Source organism: Neolamprologus brichardi, chromosome 22, assembly GCF_056152115.1.
Source record: "Neolamprologus brichardi isolate AB-2024 chromosome 22, ASM5615211v1, whole genome shotgun sequence".
Lineage (NCBI taxonomy): Eukaryota > Metazoa > Chordata > Actinopteri > Cichliformes > Cichlidae > Neolamprologus > Neolamprologus brichardi.
The window spans coordinates 29,237,473-29,250,000 of NC_142124.1; positions in this window are offsets into that span (position 1 = coordinate 29,237,473).

Here is a 12,528-nt window from a genome sequence, read left to right on the forward strand (position 1 = left end):
AGAGCAGACAACACATGGCTTCGGTAGCAAATGGAGGAAGAAGAAACAACACCTTCAACAACATTTCGGAAAATATCTGTGTGATCACAGTATTATCATACGGGCAAGCTCTAATTATGTCATGCTGCTATGTTACACACCTCAGATGGAACAGTTATCTTGGCTATAGCTACACAACAGCAGAGCTGGAACCAAAGAAAATCTTTGTGCTTTAGTTTTTTAGAAAACAGCTTTTTAAAGGCAACACTGTGAGTGTGACTGGGAATCAGCATTACACCTCGGACACACAGACGTAATTGTGGCTACTTCTACTAGTGCAACCAGTATCAACAGAGAACACTACACACACTACAGAACCTGCTAATAACGCTCGTTTCCCTCACTGTTTAGCTCCTCTGATGGGGTTTTTTCTGTTTGTTAGTGTGTTTTACCTGTTGGTGTCTATCTTTGTTTTGGTTTTACATGAACCACAACATGGTGACAACAACCCAGAATGCATACTTTTAAATTTACCTGAGGAACTACTATTCACTGTAAGGTGCACTATATAAAGTATTAACACATTCATACAAATCATCGAATTCAGGTGTTCCAGTCACTTCCATACACCAGACTGTGTGCACCATGTCTGATCTCACAAATGTGCTTCTGGGAGTATGGCCAAAAATTCCCAGAAACACACTCCTAAATCTTGTGGAAAGTGGAAAGGGTGGGCGACATCGTATTAAACCCTGCAGCAGGGCCGTGCAGAGAGGTTTAAAGGGGCGGGTGCTCAATGTTAAAAAGGGGCACATTGAACCAGGCTGAATAACAACAACACACATTCATCAAGAATCTAATATGGGAAGGGAAGGGCTGTGTTGATCTGAGACTGTAGACATTAAAAAGTCCATAGGAGAGATGGTAGCTGATTAAACAAGTGTCATGAGATAATAACAAAATGCAAAGATTGGTGACAGCGCTTGGAACCATAAGGCAACAAAAAAACTGTGAGAAATAATTTAGGCTCTGCCTGTGAATCACTCTTTGCTTCTCTTCTTCCTTCCATCCCATCTTTTCATATATCACTCTCCACGTGCTGTCTATCTGAGAACAAGGCACAACTTACTATTGCAATAAACTATAATCTAATTATCCACACCTAACACTTAATCTATAATAAAATAATGACAGAAAAATGTTATAGCACTGCCTTTAGTAGCCTCACACAGCGCCTACTGTTCCCTCCTCATGTCCTTACCAGGCATGTCTGGACAATGTTATATCATGAGTAATATATATTTTTTTTAATCCATCTAAATAAAACACACACATGCACGCACACACAGTGACATTTTAGACCTTCTTCAGAATACTGTATATACTATGGGCATCACGGTGCTGATCCAGAATCCTTACATTATTATTTATTACTAGAGGTACAATAATAAAGCAATGAGGAGGGGGAAGTAATAAATATGAAATAATGTATTTATGATGATTCCATTTGTTTCACTATCCACTCTGTGCAGGGGCAAAGCTTATTACATTTTTAAACTGTAGAGATACAATAATTTTACTGCTGTAAAAACCAAATTTTGTCTTATTTAAAATATAAATCTAATATAATCTGCTTCTTAATGTATGTTCTTTAAAATACAGCGTGTGTTTTTTAATATATTATAATTATAATAATGCATAATTATGTGGACATGCATATTAGATCGTTTTTTAGTGAAATATAATCCCTCCAGAAAGGCAGGAAAAGCCCGGAAACTTACTTTAAAACTAAATATGTTCCCTAAAACGGTGACAGAGCTACAGACCCATGACAGCCTTACACAGGTAGCCAGCAGCTATGACCAGCGCTACTTGTGCAGTTAATAAAAGGACAGGTAATGTTTGTCGCGCTGTTGCACACACAGCACGCTCGTTTGTTTCAGTTCGTCAGTTGCAACAAGACAACTTACCAACGTGTACATAATAAGCTAATACTCCTGTGTGCTATACACTACAGTGTACGCTGTACACCTACTTACTGGTTTTGTCGCGTCAGTCTGTCTCTGAGTTAACTTGTGTTTCTCCTACAGCTCTGGACCGCAAAAAATGCGCGTGCTCTTTGTGAGCTCGTTCCCGGCTCATAACCAGCACATTCTGCCGTCAAGGGCGATCATTGGTTAAATGTGATCATGTGACTGATGCAAGCCAGATCCTTTTATTTAGCAAAACTGTGATTAATAGTTAAATATTATTGTTGAGGGGCACAGACAGGACTCCGCACGCACACACACATTAAAAAAATATATGTATTTTTTTTTTAAAAAGTTGCCTCAACAAAAGGGCACTTTGGGCACCCATCAGGAAAGGGGCGGGTGCTCAAGCCCCTCTAGCCCCCCCCCCCTCTGCACGTGCCTGCCCTGCAGATTAAGAATGTGATGTCACTCAAGATCATACGTGTGTGAATGCAGACACACAAATACTTTTGGCAATAATTAAGCTGCGTACGTACACGAAGCAGTCGTTTATTGTTTGTCACAATAAAGATAGAACGATAACGATATGTATTACAAAATAACTTTTTCTCGATAGAAAAGTTAAACTATTGCGATAGGCCTCATCTCTCTTGTCCTCTTAAAAAAAAAGAAAGAAGAACAGCCAATCCAAATTAACTAGTGCAGAGCCGTCCAATCACAGTCGCAGCGTCACGTCACGTGACTTGTTACGTACAGCACAAGTGCCAAGCCGCACATGTTTATTTGTTTGGGAAGCAGCCAGCCGCCGTGCCGCCCGGGTAATGGAGGAAATGAGTGTGCCGACTAGAGAAAAATCAACCGAGAGCGTGACCGAAGGTTACCGAAGAGAAAACAGATGATGGTTCCAATGCCGGAGAGATTGTCGAACGGAAGATCCACAGAAGTTCCGTAGTGTGGAGGTATTTCAGCTATTTCAAGTCTGACAAAAAACAGAGTAGCACGCACTGTAAATTATGCCGAAAGCAAGTCTGGAAATACAATAAAGCGGTGCATGCTCAATGTCTGACTGGAAGCGCTAATTCGTCATTCGGCTTTTGTCAGACTAAAGTAACTGTTAAAACTGTTTGAAAAGCTAAGCTAAACAACAAGGAGAGATTGAGAATTTCCTTTTAGCTCTCAGTTTCTTTGATATTGACAAAAGTTAGTCAATTTTGTCTGTTCTTCTGTAAAACAAACTAAGATTTATTTTTAGAATTAATATTTTGTTTCTAAGTGGAATTGACAATTTAGTCTGTTTCGTTTGTTCTATTTTGAAACTTAAACGCTTTAGCGGCTGCCTTTTGTGTAGTTTGCAATATTTGCCTTTATTTATCTGTAAAAGTCTCATGTTCCTTAAGTACCTCTACCCTGTTGAACTTATTAGGGGAAATAAATATTTAAATCAAAACAAGCTGCTGATTATTTCATATTTTACTTGTGAGCAACGGCACATTTAAATCTTACAAATATAGTTATTTGGCTTATATCGTGATATATATCGTTATCGCCTGAAATGAAAAAAACATATCGTGATATGAAAAAATCTTATATTGCCCAGCTCTACTTTGAAGCTGACAGCAGTTTGTTGGGAGATTCCAGGCACCAGTTGCCTAGGTCAGCGGTGCCCAACCCCCATGAGTCGTTTGGTACCGGGCCGCAAGAGTTGAGGCTCGAGTGTGAAATTTATGTTTTGTTATTGTTGTTTTTTGTCGTTTTTATTGTTAACTCGTTTTCCCTGGGTCTTTTTCCGTGTGTTATGAATACATTTTCTCTTTTTTGGTACCGGTACTGGTTTTATTTTGTTGTATTTATCCGCAACACCTTAAAGGACGGTCTGTGAAAAACTTGTCGGACATAAACCGGTCTGTGGCGCGAAAAAGGTTGGGGACCGCTGGCCCAGGTGACCCTTTAATGTATTTACTAACAGATGATATCAGTCAACAGTATTGTTCACTCTTATTCAGTGGCTTGCCTGGAAGTTGGGAAAATTTCCTTTCACCTGTAGTCGCTCGAAGTCATGGAAAGTCAATCACTTCCTGTGGTCTCTGGTTGCCACATCCCTGCGAATCACTTCCAGTGTGCATGTAGTTTTATTCCTTGGTTCTGGCATTGTAAGTTAATGAATACACAGCTAAGCAAACACAACCATCTCCAAGGAAAGATGCATCAAATTCTTCCTGCAAACAATCAAGGTGTAGGGTTACAGTCTCGCCCTGCACCTGCATGCACACTGCCAGAAAACAAGCTTGACCTCAACCTTTCATCAGCCTAAAGGGCAAACTGGATTCATTTATCCTCCTAGGTCAAGTCTTGCAGACTTTACTTGAAGTTAGATTTGAATCATACACTCTACTTTTACAGTAATGTGCTGATATCGTTACTGGCTTCTGACCTCATGAAAATTTAATCTGTTGACCTTTCATATAAAGTAACACTCCACTTAGTAATATGCAAACTTTCTCTGAACTGACAGCAGCTTGAGGACACTTGACCTGACCTCTTGTTCGAGAACAAAATGCACTTTTTGTTCCCAGTCCAGAATCGGCACATCAGTATGTTCATACTCGTGATTGTAAATGGTAAATGGTAAATGGACTGGTTCTTATATAGCGCTTTTCTACTCATCTGAGCACTCAAAGCGCTTTACACAACTTGTGCATTCACCCATTCACACCCATTCGCACAAGCACATTTTTCTAAGTGCTTCATAGCTAACATTCACACACATTCATACTCCGATGGATGCATCGGAGAGCAATTTGGGGTTAGTATCTTGCCCAAGGATATTTGGCATGCAGACTAGGAAGCAGGAATTGAACCACCAACCTTCCGATCAGTAGATGACCTGCTCTACCGCCTGAGCTACAGATTGTGTTAGCAGGCTACATTTATCTTCTCTACTTTGAATATTTTTCTCAGCAGCAGTTTTAACTCCAGCAATTGTAGTGAGATTTGTAAACTGTAAACACAAAGTTGATTTGCTGAGGCGGTCCAGCCTTTTGAAAGGAAGTGGAGTATATTTGAATGAACATCTTACAAAAAGAAATGCAGATATTGCTAGACAAGCTCGCATTTTACGGAAGGAGAAAAAGATTCAAGCAACCTGGACCAGGAATGGTAAAGTGATGATTAAACTGAATGGAACGCCAGAAGAAGCCAAGGTTATAACGATTAAGGATCTTGAGGAATTGGACATTTATACGAGATAACATTATCAAGATAGGCAAACGGTTACGACCAATCATGGCTATGAGCCTAAAAACAATTAGTTCATCCTTTACAAGAACAGATGCTACTTCGGGTGGAAAAGGACAAAAGGAAATTGTAAATTGGACATGGAAGAAAACAAGATCAACGGACTTTAAAATATGTCGATAAATGAATGTGCGATTGCTAAGGATCCCTTTCTTTTTTTGAGGTTGATAGATAGTTTTAGAATAATTATGCATAATGCTCGACGACTCAGATAATAAATCATATGATTTTGAAGTAGGTATTGACCCTGAAAGGAATGTGCTTAATACAATTAATGTCACATGTGAATATTATACAGAGGAGCAATTCAGGCATACTAGTTAATACATTTTCATTAATTCATATTAATTGCAGAAGTCTTTATAGAAGTTTTGCTTCGATTAAAGATTTTCTATATAGTTTGAGAGGCAGGTTTCAAATAATTGCTCTGTCAGAAACATTGTTAGATGAGAAGAGGGGTTGTCATTTTTGTATCGAAGGGTACGATTTATACTTTGTAAATAGAATTAAGAAAAAGGCAGGAGGGGTGGCACTTTTTGTTAATTGGGATTTGAAATTTTAAAAAGTTGAATGTATGTCTGTGGCTATAGACGATTCAATGGAGTCTGTGACAGTGGAATTGGATATAGAAAGAAGAAGTAATATAATTGTAACGTGTATATATAGGAAACCGGGGTCACATATTGAGTTATTTACAGAGGCAGTAGCCTCTGCCTTATTAAGTAAGGCTAAGGGAAATAAGATTTTATGTTTGTGTGGTGATTACAATATTGATCTTTGTAAAGAGGCAAATGATAAGGCTGCGTCAGATTTTTTTGAATTATTACTTGGTACACTATTAATTATGTTTAAGGCTAAAAATAATATTTTGCCCTTTAAGTTACAAATAGTATTTTTATTGTGTTCAGGGGGAGAAGATAGTAGAAGGAAATTTTATTTTAAGCATCAGTTAGCTAGGACTACACAAAGATTAATGAGTCCAACGGTTAGGGGTATACGACTGTGGAACTCACTTCATTATAATTTAAAGAATTGTATAAATTTACATTGTTTTAAAAAGTGTTACATGCTTAAAACGATAACTCAATATGAAGAATGTGAATGAAATTGGAGTTCATTGAAAAAGGATCCATTATAATTTTTGTTTTATTTATTTTAATTTTTATTTTTCTCCTTGTTACTATGTGGAGTGGTATATTCTGATTGTAAATTTGTTGTTTGGTTTGGGTTAGGACCGGAGATAAATGTTAATGTTGGTTTGTTCCCTGATTTTTGGTGCCCACTTGTAATATAAATTGGATTGTAGATAGGGGGCAAGGTTTAATAAGAATATTTTCTTCTTCCTGCTCCTTTTCACACATGGTTGTAGTGTTTTTGATAGAAAGTGTGGTTGGTTTGTTTGATTTTTTTTTTTTTTGTACCAAGTGTGAAATAAATAAAGAAATGAAATGAAATGAAATAAAATGAACTTTGCGTTTGGACATAAGTGGAGCTGACTGGGAGCCTTTTCTCTGCTGAACATGACACGGAGAAACAGAGGGAAGCTGGAGACACATGCAGACACGGAGAAGCACCAGAGCCTGATAAGGCAGCCATTTTGGAGCACATCCAAAGCTCTGAGTTTCCTCTTTTATATGCAGATAAAAATCTTAAAAGGCACCTGTCTCCTTTTCCTCGTGCAGGCAATAAAAATATAATCTCCCACCAGCCCTGTTGAAACTCCCTCTCATCAGACAGCGTCCATCACATCTATGGCTGCTGTAACGTCAAACAAATATTCTCAGAAGGGTGTTAAACGGCTGCCTGAGAGGAAGCTCAGAGTCATCTCCTCCAAGGGCTTTCTATTGTGCGGCAGGCAAGAAGTGGGTTATGGCTCGGGGATTTAGCGTCTCTCATTTTCCCGAGCAAAGACGCCATTCATGGTTGCTGGACCAGAATCTTCCCTGCAGTGGTGAGGGATAAGCTGCTGGTGAAGCCTGGTAATAGGCTTTTCGCAGCACAATGTTAACAGCACCGAGGGCGTGTGAGGAGCTGGGTGGGTGCTGTTTGCCCCCGCCTCTAACACGCGCCAAGGACGTGCATTCATTTGGTGCACGCGGATGTTTTCCGAAGGAATAATCTCCGGGTAATTAACATGCCTGCTCTTTGCTATTTTAGCTTTGATTAAAGGCATCAGCCTCTCTAGCTACCAGAGGGATCTTTCTTTTATGATTTAAGTTTGAATGATGTCAGCTTGTCGCTTTTCCATCCATCTCCTCCTGACTCTTTCATTCCCAAGCTTCTTGCCGACTTCTCTCACTGCCTGAAAACCTTTCCTGTTTGTGTAATCGCTTCTCTTCCACCTCTGGCCAGTCGTCATCAGTCCCCCGTCCCTCTCTCCACCCACCCCGCCTGCCGCCTCATCCCTCAGCGCTATCCCACCCCAACTTTCTCCTGCTTTGATTGCACTGCAAAATCTACCTGAAAAACTCTGCAATCTTCCTTTTGACAGCCTATCATCAACTCTCCACCTTAATTTTTTTCCTTGTACCTTTATCAAATACGCCCTCCCACCCCACACTCCCCCATGAAATCTCCACATACTAACCCACAGCTCTTCAAGCATCGCCTGTCCCTACCACTGCAGAGCCCCCCCCCCCTTTCCCTCCCTTTCCCTCTCTCATCCCAGTGCACCAGATTAAATTGCTCCTCCTGTCATTCCACTGTGACTCTGGGCCTCTGTCTCTGACAGCCTCGTCCCCATTTTCCCTGCATTTTGCCACAGATCTCCAAAACAGGGAACCCTCCACAGCTGCCTCCAGTCTTTTTTCTCCTTCAAACCTAAAGTGTCATTTCCTCTAATGGCCCCCGATCACGCCACCCATCATTTTAACTATTTCTCAAACCCAATTACCAGGTAAACCACTGTGATCAGGGCCTTATATCGCTGCCTGCTTGACCAGAAAAGCATCGGCTCCCCCCCTTCCTTCCCTCCATCCGTCCATCCTTTTTTATTAACGAGATGTTCATGGAAGCTCGGGGTGCCTTTTGTTTGATTGCTTGTTAGCTTGCATCCAAAAGAGACTTTGATTAGGTCTGGCATTCCAGAGGGAATTATTTTGTCTCCTTGTCTAGCCCCCTTTACAAACAACCAGCAGCTCTTTTTCCCTTAGGTAACTTCACTCGAAGGGGGGTGGGAGGGTGGTGTGTGCATGGGTGTGCATGTACTTAATGTTAATATTGGTAACAGGAGGTCAGTGATGTTTGTATCACAACCTGTGCTATTGGAGCAAAGAGTGAGAACTTTGGCCTTGCAAGTTAGACATGGATCAGATGGGCTCAAGGATGCCTCTTCTCCTCAGAGAGTGCAGCATTTGAATACCGAGGAAAACAAGGCTGGACATTTTCTTTCTTTCTTTATTTACATTTGGGGGGTAACCTTGAATGGTCCTCTGATTAGAAAAAGGTATTTGAATAGATAGTGGCTTTTTAGCAGTGAACTAAACAATCTAACTCTACTAACATGAAACATATCAACATGTTAATGTTTACATTATTAACATCAACACTGTTAATATTCATCTGTTCTCCATCTGTTGGTTTAAATTATTCTGAAACTTGCAAATCCAGTGATCAGACTGAGTTGGCCATTTTGGAGTACTCGACATTAGAGACGTTTGTTTTTTTTTTTTGCTTAAAGAAGAAGCTTGTTATAATGAGAGCAGGTGTGGGTGTGGCAAGAGAGTTTGTGAGCTTTTCAAAGATGTGATCACCACAGTTAACTTATGTTATAATGTGGTGGGAGTGGGGGTAATCACTTTTTCATACAGGGCCATTTAGGTTTGGTTTGACTGTTTTGTTTTGTTTTTTTGCCTTAATAACAAACACCTTCATTTAGAAACTGCATTTTGTGTTTTGTTTTTTATCATCTAATATGTAAATTTGTTTGATGGTCTGAAACATTTAAGTATGACAAACATTTGTATACACACACACACACACACACCTTTATTTCCCAGCCTTTGAAGTAAAACCTCTTCGGGCTTGTACCATCCTACAAAAACCTCTGCCAAATCAAACGTTTGTAGCTGCTAATATATTAATCTTTGCAAACTCACACCACTTTCAAAAGTTCTAAGCGTAAATGCAACTGCCAGAAGTAAAACAGCAACATTAGGTTGCATGACCTCAACATCAGCACCCAAACCATTTGTCAAAACCACTAGCTTGACAACACTGAACTCCTGTGTTTTGATTACTTTTTCCAACTTCTGTAGCCTGATTTAACTATTAGTTAGCAAGGGGAGCATTAGCTTATATTTTTATGCCAAAGAATCAAATGTTTTAGCTTTTAGCTTCAACCACAAACCATGCTTATAGATCTAACCAAAAATCCATTTGACACCCATTCCTGCATACACCGCAAGTTGCAGGACTCACTGGCAGCACTTCTTTAAAAATGGCGTGTGTCCGCCATCGCATCCGCCAACACTGAGGTCTTGTTCAATGATTTGTGGGGAGAAAAAGTCCTTGGCCTCAAAATGAATTGCTATTTTGTCCCACTTCTAATATTTTGTGGTGTGAGAATTTCTGCCTGCATTACAGATTCACATCTCCTCTTCTGCCCCTCCCCACGAGCTCTCTCTATCGTTTACAAACTTTTGTGCATTTTTCAAAATTATGTAGCGGGCTGAGTAAAGCTCAGAGCTTATTGTTTAATATTTTAAAGAGCCTCTTCTTTTGTAACATGCTTCTACGAGCAGCACACTGTGATTATGCACAAAAAGGGAAATCAAGTCGGCATCTTAAATGGGAACATATCATTCTCTGCTTAATATCATTACACTTTATGATTCACTCGGGCGTCCTTGTTTTCATCATCCTTCCGATTTCATCTCCAGCATCCACCAAGGTTTGTTCATCACTGTTTTATCTTTGGTCGACTCCCCGGTTGGTGGGGAGCAGAGGTTTGCAAGCCTCTTGGGTAATATGTGTGTCAAACTAATTAGCGCCAACCATGCTGTGAGGAAACAGAGGCGCTTTTCATCCACTGATAAAAAGACAAGACATCTCTACAAAAGTCTTTGGCAAAGCTGCCCTTCTTAAATGGGAGTGAGGGGAGACGGACCAGGCGCCCTTTTATATATCTCGATCAGAGCTACGCTTGAACTGCAGGAAAGCTCCTTGCTGTTCCACTCTCCTCTCCCAGGCTTTTGACTAAAAGCTAACTGTCATATTCTCTGTCATCCTGGCTGGATCCTAGTAACAAATTATAAGAGAAGGCGCCAAACTTTTAATGATTGTTGTACCCATTGGGACAGCCTTTTTTGGTTTGCCTGATTATGTACTATAAATGAACTCTGGATATTATTAAACTATTATAGCATGGATTTAGACTGCACTTTCCTGAGAATGTGCCAACTGATAAACGATGTGTGCTTGGACAGGATGAAGTACTATTAGCTGCTAGCAGCAGCTCTCTTGAACTCATAAATGTTGCTTTGTTAGGAAAGTGACTAATCAGTTAAAAAAATCTTTACAAATGAGCTAATATCCAAAATAACTAGTTATATCACTTATTACGTTTCTGTTCATCATTCAAATGTGCTTGCTACAATTCCTCACACAAGAATTCATACACTTTTATCCATTTAACATCCAACAGATCCCTGGCAAACCACTTAGGAGCAGGTTTAGGGTGAGAGTTGGATTTTAGAAGGATGCAAATTACGCTAAGTTTCAGGAACAGGAAGATTTTACTTTTTAAATCAAATGTCTTACATGCATTTTGGGCTTTAGCTCTTCTAAAAAATGTAGTATAATAAATAGGTTTGCTTAGTTGGGATATATTTATCAGGCATATACTGCATACTTTCTAGTGATCTTGCAAATTTTGCATGTCAAAAATTTATAAAATAGGATTCAGATAAACCTTCTCCCCAAAACAAATTCCCTGCGATGTCATGGAAATGTATTGTAAACTTTAGCTCATCCATTGAATCAAGCAAGATAGCATAGCTTTAGTTCAGGCAGGCCACATATCAAGTTCAACTAACAGCTTATTTCAGTGCCAGCCAACACTACTACCCTTGTATACAACCAAAGGTATTTGATAGTTTGTTCTGTTCTCTGTCGAGATAATCCCATGACAAATAGTCATGGACACTATGGTAGTGCATTTTTGTAATAATTCTATAATCCACTAGTCAGGTATGGATTTACTAACTTTTCCTTGCTGGCACAAAAACATTATTTTATGACTGACAAACTGTTACCTTTGGTATTTTCTTTTCCCATTTCAACTAAAAACAAATTGTCTGTTTTCGTGGCAGTCTGCTAGTAAAGGTCTAAGATAGACTAAAATTGGGGTTTTTTTTGCTAAGTTGTCTTTTGTGTGTATTGTTTGTCGACATAACATTGTCTCATCCCTTTAGGCAGTGTTGGGAAGGTTAGTTTTAAAATGTATTCCACTATAGACACTACAGAATACATGCCCCAAATGTATTTTGTAACGTATTCTGAATACTTTGGATTAATATATTATCATGCTTTTTACAACTACATGAATGTACTATTGCTGTGTGATTTATTACTATTACTGAAGGTTACTCACCATACCAACACCAACTAGATGTTTAAATCTTAATATAAAATGAGTAACAGTAGGGTGGACATTAGGTAAGGCTGCACTTTTTGCAGCGATCTCGTATAGAAAACTATTCCGCACATGTATAAAACAGGTCAGCAGCTCCGAACCATAGTAAAGGGACCTCTGGCTAATACGTCAGGTTCTGTGTCGGGCTCGTAGCCGAAAACTAGCTTTACTTTGTTGTCTGAGTCAACTTTGCTAGCGAGAGACAGAGAGAGGCATTGAAAGGCTGCTCCAACAGAACTTATTGTTTCGGAGGAAAACACGAACACGGTGTACTGTCAAGTCTTAATAGCTTACTTACAACTGGGCTCGTCAGGCACTCTTCTTGGCTGCAGTGGTTATTATTATATTTACATGCTTCCAGCTCCCGTTTCTGCTCGGTGACAACTCGTACTTTTCCACTCTCCTTTTTCTCCCTCCTCGCTCACAGACACGTAACGGGTATGGCAGTCCATTCTCCCTGCAGCACGGACTACACTGCCCATGAGGCTACATTCTTTAGGGCTATGCCTATAACACTCTGCCTATTGCCTTCATATTAAATCGTTTTTGTGAATAATTAGAGAGTAGTAGTAGAGGTGACATTGGCCACGGGATTGAGACACAGACATTAGAGTCTCTTAATGCGTGTTTTGTTTGGGTTTCCACCGG